Source organism: Onychostruthus taczanowskii, unplaced genomic scaffold (genome assembly GCF_017590055.1).
Source record: "Onychostruthus taczanowskii isolate IOZ18803 unplaced genomic scaffold, ASM1759005v1 scaffold39, whole genome shotgun sequence".
In the NCBI taxonomy this organism is placed as follows: domain Eukaryota; kingdom Metazoa; phylum Chordata; class Aves; order Passeriformes; family Passeridae; genus Onychostruthus; species Onychostruthus taczanowskii.
This window is the reverse complement of record NW_024501348.1, coordinates 5,583,058-5,591,286: the sequence shown is the minus strand read 5'-3', so window position 1 is coordinate 5,591,286 and position 8,229 is coordinate 5,583,058.

Genomic DNA, 8,229 nt, shown 5'->3' with positions numbered 1-8,229 from the left:
AATTTCTTCACAGAAATTAAGTCCAAATCAGAGTACCAGATAAATTCCCCTGCAGATCCCAGGACACCTAGCATCAAACTGCTGTTTTTTAGATAGGCTGAATATTACCTGTTTTCCAAAACCCTGGAGCAGGTTTTGTATGACCTCAAGCAGCGAAACCATCTCCACATGCGCAGGCAGGTAGTGTGTTCCCAATGTCCTCAACATGCCTGAGCTCATAGAAGATGAAAAGACTCCCCTGTGAGGCCCTAGAGGTATTTGGAGCATGTACTGATGGTGGCATGGAGGGTGTTATTTTCTCCTGACCCTGAAGCCTTGAAGCATGAGATTTGATTATAATCATTGTCCCACTGCAGAGCTGCAGAGAATTTATGAATATCAAGAGCACGGCAGAAAGTTTCCTTTTCTCTGTAGAAGACCACCGGTGGGTACTTAGGGTGACCCTCCAGTTTCCAGTGCACGCACACAGACATACACAGCTTTCCCTACCACAGCCACAGGCAGGAGGGGGACAGCTAATTCACCTGAAAGCATGTAAGCAGCATCTCTTTCTCTCCTGGGTGAAGCATTCAGGCATTCATTCCTCTCTCTGTTCAGCTAAGCTCAGAAGGAAATTCCTGAACCCCATTTAGTTTCTATTTCCAAAAGAGGAACTACTGTGGCTTCTGCATAGGAGACATGGTTTTCCAGTCACGTCCCACCTTTCCTTTGTGAAAGGTTTTTCCTAATCTCTGGATTACTTGTGGATCTCTTCCCAAACCTGGTGCAGTGTGGGGTACTCTCCCAGCTGGGCAGCATGGGGGATGGGTTTGGCCCCTCACTTGCAGGCCACTTTTGTCCTGACATGACCTCTACTTTCTTACAGCACCATGATTTGTCTCTCTTATTTTCCCATTTCTTCTCCTTGGAGCTGCTAATTTCCAGCATCTTCTCTTACACTGAAAATGTGTAGAAATATGCTTTTGCCCCCAGTAACTGGATCTTTTGTAGATGTTAGAGCAAACCCTACTGCATCGGCACTGTGTACACAGCAGATCCACAGTGTTAAGTAGCTGATTCCTGGTGCACATTACCAATGCAATCTTCTGAGATCCAAAATCTTGCCAACAAGGACTTTGTGACTCATCCTGTGAGCCATCAACATAAATGCTGAATAGCCTTGGACTGGAAACTGAGTATTGTGAGACTTATCAAAACCTGCCCAATTCATTATAGATTTCCATTCTCATCTACCTTGGGATCTGTCTGTAAATTTATGGATTTAGCTCTTGCCTTCTTTCATCATAAAGAAGCTTTTAGATCTAAACATATAAACAAACAATATAAATTAAATACCTTTCTAAATATAGTTTAGAAACATATCAATATACTAAATATATATAAATACTTTGCCAAACTCAAGCAGATTCTATTGACATATTGTCACTATTGTTCAAAGAGTAGTTAAGTCAAAGACAGTGAAATTTAATTTAAGAAGATCTATCTGCCACGAAACCATGACATTGATTACCTTCAATTTTCATAGAATCATGGAATCCTTGAGATTGGAAGACACTCTCAAGATTATCCAGTCCAACTGTTCACCCAGCAGTGCCAATGTAACCCCTAAACCACTAAATCACATCACCCAGCAGATGCAGACACATCTTGAACACATTTCTAGCCTCACTTCTTTGCTGCTACATCCCTATAGAATTAAGAATCCATTCCAGTGTTTTGCCTATCAGGTTCCATATATTTTTCCATCTTTTTAATATTACAAATGAATATAATGAAGTAGTTCAATACGTTGAAATATTAGTGCTAGTAATGAAAAAATCTTTTTGCTTATTTCCTCTAAAATCCTAGGTCTGACAGTTCTAGGATGGCATATTTGAAAGAGTGTAAATTTGATAGGCACTGCTTTCAATTTTCCCATGTTAATTTTTTATAAAAATAAAAAAGAAAACTTCTGAGCCAGCTGAAAATGTGTTGCTGTGGTTTGTATTTTTCTTTTTGCAAAAAGAGAACTGAGTAGAGAACTGGTCCTTTTATACCACTAAAAAAGTATGCACAGGAAATCTGAGCTTCATGTGAGAGCTTCACCCAGAGGCTTTTAGGAAGAAAATTTGGGGAGGCTCCCTGCCACTGTGGTGGTGAGTGCTTGGAGCTGCCCATTCCTCAGTGCCAGACACACTCACCAATGCCCAGAGCACACCCCTGGCCATTTCATCTTCAGCTTCCTCATGAGAAGCCAACACAAATTGAATACATTTCAGCTACATGGTTGGCAGGTTTTGTGTTTGCATCCTGATCACATGTGGTCCAACAGATGATTTTTCTAAGCACTTAAAGAGCTGCAAAGAAATCAACATTTCTGGGTTTAGTACTTTAATCACTGTTTAATGATGCACTGTGCTTTTTACTGCTCCCTCGCTCTACAGTTTTTCTTCCCCAACACTTATTTCTGATCTTCAGGGTGTATTTGAGCATCATAAAATGTAGCAGATTGCAAAGCACTTACTGTGTATCTTGGCACTAATTGCATTACCAGTCGTGTTTTTCTCTCCACAGTTATTACTTATGATACTTATATGAGGCCTTCCCCAAGATATCTTAATTGATATTGATGTTATTGATGACTGTGGTTTGAGAGCTCTTGCCTCTGTTGCTGTAAGGCATTTTGCTCTCAGATTGCACCAAATACTAGTTATCTTTTTTACTTTATGGTATTTTAAACCACATAGATATTAGTGGATTATTTAAATAACTTTTCCTTCAGTGTGGAAATAGGCTTCCTACAGCTAGTCTGAACTCATCGCTCAAGGGAAGTTTGAGAAGATATCACAGTATGGCCACAGTAGCCCTGGAAAGGCGACTGTTGGGGAGGTTCAGGATTGCTCTCTGCACTCCAACATTCACCACAGGAGCTACAGCCACCTTTGTTGTTTCTTGTCACATTGCACAGTGACAATTAGCAGGATTTTTCTTCTTAGCTGTCACAACTAATGAAAAATCACAACAAAAATCTTTCTGCTTCATAGAGTCACATCACAATTTGTGTTGGAAAGGGACTTTTAAGGGTAGTCTAGTCCAACCCCCCTTCAAGCAGGAAAAACTTGTACTAGATCAGGTTTCTCAGAACCCAGTCCAACTTAGCCTTGAATGTTTCCAAGGATGGAGTATCCACAACCCTCTGGATAACCTGTTCCGGAAGTTTGAGAAAGCCTCACTTAACCTGATTAACAAAATTCATGGCATGATATAAAAGTTGATATAAAAGTTCCCAGAATTGCTTTGGTTTTGTTCTAACCCAAGTACCAGCTGGTTCAACTGAAGTATTAAAATAAATCCTAGAGGCTTTCTACAGTCAATTGGTTTTGTAAAATTTCTGATGATTTACCAAAATTGTCCACAAGAACTAAATATGTAGAAAAATTCATCCCCAGCTAAGATATGACTGAATATTGCATTATATTATTTTATACTTTAGTTGCTTGACGTCTTTCTAAGATAACAGTGTTTTGAAGGCATTTCTGTGTGAGCTTAACTCATTCTTATGATGTTAGAACTTTTGCGTATAATCTCTTATTGCTGTTAATTGAGACAATCAGTTCTCAGGGAACTTATATAATACTAAGTAGAAAAACTAAAATAAATTAAAATGTGTCCCCAGTACAGATGAGAAATGCTAAAATATGTTGATTAAATGCTGGCATGTGCGAGCCAAGCATGTGAATCTGGTGAAGAACAATATAAGTGTAAACATGTAATTAAAGGTGAATTCTTTTTCCTAAAGGAACCAAGCCAGCCCTTCAAGAAACTGCAAGACCTGAGAAGTTTCCCAAACACTGGAGCCATGCACAAGTTGAGAGCAGTCACCGATCCTCCGTGAGAGACCATGACTTGGGAATTACTCCTCAGTGGCAGCTGAGGAGTTAATCTGAATTAATGATTTGGTTTTAATAAGTTTAAAAAAAGATGTTCACTTTTAACATGTCTAAGCTAGTTGAGCAGGAAAATAGAATACACATTAAAGTACAAGACATGCTCAAATGAAACATTATCACTAAAAAGCTTTGTAAATCAAGTGCCCAGTGTAACTAAATCTGCAGTAGACCAAGCTGAATGGGCATTTCTGAGATTTTATGTATGGCTGAGAAGGTAAAAATATGTTTCCTGATTTGTGCCATTACAGAGCTTCAGCCTCAGTTTTTGTTGCCTTAGATACTCCAATATCCCTGTGAGTACTGGTCTCCACTGAAGCTAACTAGAGAAGATTTATAAAGGAAATTTAATTACAGGTCTAAGACTTGTATTTTTTTTTTTTTTTACTTCTATCTTCAGCTACTAAGTTTCCTTTTTTAGATATCTTATTTCTACGTATTGATATAATAAAAACATTAAAATGTAAAAGGAAATTATAAAAATGTAACACATATAGTTGTATTTGCACAGCCTGCAAACCACAACTCTGATGCTTTAGTGATTGTAACAAATGTAAAATAAGAAAACTTTAGGATAAAATGCCAGTCAGGTATGCCTCAAATTGAAATTCTCAAGACTTTGCTTTATTTTTCGTCTGTTAAAAGTACCTCAAAGAAAACAGGATCTTTATTTCTTAAGACTTTATTTCCTTCCACTATTTCTTTCCTATCCTAAGCCACATATTGTAATCCTGTTGTCACCACAGTCTGTCGTGGGAATATGATATGATGCTGTTCTCACTGCTGGCAAATTGTGTTTTGACTCAGAAACACAGGGAACCACATTGTATGATCTCTTTCCTCAGTTTATATGACATGGAGTAGAGTCAGCCCTAAAGTATCAAATGGGTAATGAGTAAAGTGTTGAGATAAGGAAAAGAATTAGAAAGAAGAATGTTCTGGGTGTATGAGAAATAATCTCAAATTAATTTTTTCAAGTGTTGGTACCTCTTACTGAAAACTAGTTTGTGCACCAGGCTCCATGTGTTCAAATATCTTACATAAGTCTCCTCAGGCTTGAGACACAAGGTCAGATATTATGAAGAAAAATTTCATCCTGGGCTCTACACTTTCTGCATAAAACTGTGCAAATTGTCTTGCAGAAGCATATGATGTGCAGTGGCAGGATCCCCCAGTCAGCACTGCTCAGCTTAGCATGGTTCATGGCAATGCAAGGGGATGCTCTGGAAAATGAATGAATCCTCAGGACCAGCTTTATGTCATTTGTTCTCTTGCCAGGGTGTGACTCCAGGTTTTATTCGTATTTTTGTGATTATTTCATCACAAAGAAGTTGTGACCTCTTTCAATCCCAGCTGCTGTTTTCCTCCACTTCCCTCTTGTTAAATCAATGCTAGCACAGGAAGTGAAATTTGACTCATGAATGTTCGCATCTAATCTTAATGTGTTGAAATTTTGAAAAAGAGGAAAAAAAATCAATAACTGTACAGATTTTTTTTTTATTAGACACAAGGGTCTTTATCAGAAAAGAAAGGTTATATGAGAAACAACATATAGCATATTGGATGTACCACAATGATCTGCAAATTTCCCACTCAGCTTTTTGTGCACCTAGAACAAGGAATGTACTTAGAATCTATTTTTATTTTTCATTATGGAAATGTGAAGATTATGAAGAATGTTACACAAAATCTCCATGGGTTAAGACAGAACATAAAGATCATCCCCTAAATAACTGCTCACCTTGAATCTCTCCTTAGGTTCTGGCCAAGAGGAAGACAGAAAGTCTCTGCACTTACAAGTTATCACAGCTGCAAACTCTATATTTTGCTTGCCTCATTTTGTGCACTGAGTTGATTGAAGGTAGAGCAAGATCTGCTCAGAGGATTGTCAAGGTTACCAAAATACATTCCCAAGGTTTACAGCAAGGAAGGAAAATAATGAAAGATTTCATACTACCAGCACAGTTAATGAGGGAAGAGATGCAGACAGCACACATCAGTTTCTTTTCTCTGCTGATCTCTGAAGAAAAGGCAGGTCATTCTCATCTTGATGAAATGTCAACAGGTGGAGATAAAATTGGAACTCCAGGAAGAAACAAGACATTGTTGGAAATAGATCTGCACAAGGAAGTTTTGAAAGCAAAGGAAAAATACACATATATGTTTGAGTTACAAAGTACATTTTAACTACCTGATCTGTGAATGGGGATCTTGAGAATAGCGTGACTTTCCTACTCCCAGGATAACCCTTCCCTACCAGCATGATGCTTCTTGATAGAGCATTTTCTGGGGAAGTGGAAAACATGAGCTTTAGTCCTTTCAGTCTGAGATAACAATCAAACAGATATATGCATGTGCAAAACACAGCTGAGACCTCCCACGTGTTTATAAGGATCAATAATTCCTTTTCAACTAATAACTATGGTAGATAAAATGGACATATCCCAGAGCAGATCACAGTCCACCCTGCCTTGTCCCTGAATTTAGCACTCCAAAGGCAGTGATTTGTTTGTCTGCTCAGTTCAAAATACACAACTCTGTGAATATGAATAGGAAGTTCCTGTGCACGTTACGTCTAGAGCATTTCTAATTGTAATATAATTCTGAGTTTCAGGAAGGCTGGTCAGATGTGAAAATGTAAAGGGAACTGATCCTGATGATAACAATAAGGACAAAGGGGCGTTTGGTGTTTAGCTCATGTTTTCTTAGAACACAGCCTGATAATAAAAGGGAACAAAAGAAATGTGATGAATGAGAGTAGGGCTCCTAAAAGGAAATAAAACACAGTTGCAAACAAAGATAGTGAAATAATAGGGATCCTTTAAAACAGTTGGTGCGTTCCCTCAGAATCTAAAAGACACAAAATTCACATGGGCCAAATTGGCTGATTGCTAAATATGTATGTGTTTGTAAACAAGGTGTAGTTTGGAGTCAGAAAGAGTCAGGCCTGGATGATGTACTGACTGAATGGAACATTAATTCGGCCAATTGAACCTTCAGTGTTCCTAAAATTTCAAAGACTTGTTTAAGTAATATAGCTATCCTGTATTTCAAATGAAAAAAAACCTTGGACATGAGCACTTCCCTGCTTTCAGATTTTGCAAAATTAAATTAGGCACTTAACAGTAGAACACAAAATGGCAAGCATACAAACTCAGCAAGTGTATCTGCATTTTTTGGCATCCAGTTTAGATGAAATAGAAATAATAAAAAGTAACCAGGTCAAGGCCTGATGTCTTCCAGTGCAAACAAATGCAGGTGCTTTGGTTTCCTTTTACAGAAATATTGACAATATATAGACCTTTTCATCTTTCTTTGTCTCCATTGTAGTCAAAGACATAAGAAACAAGAACGGAAATTACATTACCATATGTGCACTGCCGAGTTTAAACATGGATTAATTCAAAAGCAAAAATTCCTGCATTTCTGATGCACCACTGGGCCACTGTGCAATGCAGTCATCCCCACAGTGCTCCCAAGATGCCTGACCTAAAATCCCTCTGGAAGAACCTCAGACACCCCAACAGGCCCACAGGACCTCAGCTGTGCTGCCACTGGTCAAGCAACAGTTTACCACATTGTAGCTCCCAAATACTCTTCTCATGGATGAGCTCTTGGCTGTGATGCTTTCCTCTCCTAGTTCAGCCTGAGCAGAGCCATTCTTTCCCAGGAGACCCAGGAGCTCCAAACATGTGAGGTCATGGGGCATTTCCACAGTATGAGGATGGATAATTCCTGTACAGTTCCTCTGCACCCTCAGATCAAACACCAATCAGCAGATAAAACAACACAAGTGGAGGGAATTCTGGAGAGTGGAGTGCTACACAGCCCCTCAGATGGAGAGGAAGGTGTGCTGGGGCAGACTGAGCAAGTGGCATATAACCATGCACATCTGCGCGCATGCCCCTTTTACTTCTCTGTGATGTAGATTGGCTGATGCACACTTGGACAAAAGTAACTCTAGCCCCTCCAGACTGTGGTGGTGGAGCTGTGAAAATCTAGTAACTTGAGGGTTTGGCATTTAGTTTTTTTTGGGTTTTTTTTTTTTTTTTTTTTTTTTTGTTTGTTTTTTTTTTAAGCTATGGGAGGACTACCTAGAGTCTTCTAAGCACAGATTCTCCCTTCCTCGTCCCAAAGAAATATTTTCACTTATTGACACAAAAGATTCTTCTCATGAGATACAGAATAACAGAGTCAACTTCCTAAGTGAGAAGCGGCATCAACACATGCTTGAAAACATTTCAGGACCATTTGTAGAAATAGCTGTAGCTGTGTTGTTTGCATTAGCACTCTAAACTATTCC